Source organism: Condylura cristata, unplaced genomic scaffold (assembly GCF_000260355.1).
Source record: "Condylura cristata isolate star-nosed mole 26May11 unplaced genomic scaffold, ConCri1.0 scaffold00014, whole genome shotgun sequence".
In the NCBI taxonomy this organism is placed as follows: domain Eukaryota; kingdom Metazoa; phylum Chordata; class Mammalia; order Eulipotyphla; family Talpidae; genus Condylura; species Condylura cristata.
Window position 1 is genome coordinate 15787622 of NW_004567115.1, and position 2959 is coordinate 15790580.

Consider the following 2959-nt stretch of genomic DNA (forward strand, 5'->3'; position numbering starts at 1 on the left):
CGATTCCCACCTGCCCCGGAGGAGATCCACATGGCATAGCAGACCTCTCCTGACCCGCCTGCTGCTCCCCTCAGCAGTGTACTTCATCTATCTGCCTATTCTGCTCCCCATTCTGTCTCTGGTGGATCCTCTCACCACCCCTGCATCTCTGGCCTGTACCCCAGTTCTGTATGCACAAATAAATAAATCTTAAAAAAAAATTAATGCTTTTCCGGGGGGGGGAGAATGTATTTAATAAATTTTATTCATAAACTGTTTTCTAACGAGACAGTTCTTCCTTAATTTCAAAGATATATCGATTGAGGAATATCCAGCTGTTACAACTATGTGGGTTTACTTTAAAAGAGTAGTTATAAAACTGGGGGTATGTTAAACTTTGATCTTCTTTTCTCTACATTATAGTCTAGTCTTTGCAGTTATTTAATGAAAGTGAGACTTGGTAGCTTTAAGGAATCACACAGAGCATAGTGAAGTTCTAAATTAGCATGCAAGGTCTACACGAAGTATTGCCATTGAATATATGAAGGCTTAAGTATTTTTATTTAGCACAACTCATTAACATGTTTTGTTAAATGTTTATACATGTTCTTTTATAACTTTGTAATCAAATAGAATAAAATAGTAAGAACTGATTTGAAACAAGGCATTCAGTTTGTCTTAAATGTCCTATGTATAAGAGGAAAGAGCTTATTTAGATAATTTCTAAATGTGAGAAGTTTCCTTTGTAGTCATTTTGTGATATAAGTCAATTTTCCTATGGTAGGACCACTCCAAACCTTCTCCTTCATTTCTTTGGAACTAGAATTAGTGACTTAAACAATGTCCAATATACCAGTGGTTGTGTCTTGGCTTCTATTGCTGACCATGATTGCTCTAGGTCTTCATGTCCAAGGAGGACTGAGGACATGAATTATCCCAGGATTACTGAGTTTATGCAAATAGAGTCTTCAAACTCCACCTTGTATAACTTAAGAACCTATTGTCCACTGTTTTTGTACTGAGAACTTTCTGCATGGACAACTTATAGTTGTTTATGGCCAACTTTTATCATCCTGTCAATGAAAAGGTTTCTATTCTATTATTTATTTATTTGTCACAAAATATAAAATTTAATTTTAAAAAACCTTATCAGCCCTCCCTGGTGGTACAGCAGGCAAGAGCACAGTACTAAGAAGTTAAAGTCATTTCAGCATGAGTTCAATCCCCGCCTCAGGGATGACCCACATGGTGTGGCAGACATCTTCTGACCCGCCTGCTGCGCCCCTCAGCAGTGTATTTTGTCAGTTGGCCTGTTCTGCTCTCCACTCTGTCTCTCACCACTCCTACACCTCTGGCCTGTACCCCAGTTCTGTAGACATAAATAAATATATTAAAAAAAAAAAACTGATCTCCAGCCAGTGAAATAATTGAGAAGGAAGACTTAAATATGTAGTATATCATATGAATTTAGTTCCATTTTTAGATCCCTTCTAAAAAGAAACACATAAAAAGTAGGTACATATCACCAAAACTATAGGACAACTTTCTAGTAAAGGGAGGAAACAACTTTTCTGTAGTTTAGAATCAGAGAAGCTCTTCTTATACAAGGTAGAATTTTAAGGTCTTCTTGAAAGGCTGACTAATGTAGGTAGAGATTATTAAAATATACTTTTTTCTTACACCATTCTTCATTTTGTGCATTTTTTCATCTCAGTTGTAGTCCCCATGGACTTCCCACCACCAATTCACCCATGTGCTATCACCATAGTCCTATGCATGCTCCCCACCCTAGTTTTGATCTTATTCCCTTCTTCCCCCAGCACCCCATAAAATGGCTTTGTTTATAGTTGTTCATTGTTTTTCATTTTTACCTTATTACGATTGCTTTTTTTCTTTTTTTTTCCTGATCCCTTACACCCCTGCTATGAGTGAAACCATCCAGTATTTTTTCTTTTTCTTTCCATCTTATTTCACTAAGCATGAGCCCACTCAGCTCCATCCATTTTGCTGGAAAAGGCATGAGTTTATCTTTTTGACTTCTGAGTAATATTCCATTGTTTATATATACCACATCTTAATCCAATAATTTATCTTGCTTAAACAGAGATGATCATTTTCTTAATCCATAGAAAGACATTTTCCTTACTTGAAAACTTGTATCAGTTTCCAAATCCTGTAAATTACAAATGTGAAAATCTCAGCAGTAGCCATTATCTCATAATGCTATACATGTCTTGATATTTGAATTTCTGAAAATGAAAGTCTATGCCATTTCCTTGTACTGATCCACTATAGGGGTACATGTGGTCCCCCACAACATGGACACACACACACCACACTTGCAGCAAATGTGCATGTGTACATTTGATCTTGTTTTTCTTACCTTAACTTGACAGATTTTGTCCCCTAAAGATGGGAGAGAGATCACTTACAGACATGTTGCATAGTCAGTGTTTGCAGAATAGAAGGCATCAAATCCCAGTAGGTCAGATAGATTTATGAAAGGCTTCCAGTAAAGTTAATAAACTCATATTAACTATATTTCATGCATGAAAAACTGAAGTGAATGAAAACCAGAATTCCAACTTCCTTAATTTACTTTAGAGTATTCACAGAAAACAGAACTAAACAGTTATATTTGTAATGTCTTTTGAAGACATATTTTCCTGAACTTTATTTTAAAATAATGATCACTATAGGGTATAGCTGCTAGGAATTGAGCTTCTTATATTAGTAAATTGACCCACTGACCCTGTCCATAGTAACAAATTATAGAGCAGCTACCTTTTTCTGAGGACCTCATGTGCTTTAATAGAGATTGCTTGGGTTAATTCCTTTGACCACTCTATAAAATGGATGTGGTTGTCCTTTTTTATCAATGAAGAATTTGAGTCTTGAAGGAAAAGGGCAAAGATTTGAGATGTTCAGAAACTGACCAATTTGTTTATATACTGCCCTCCATAATAATGTTGAAAATAAT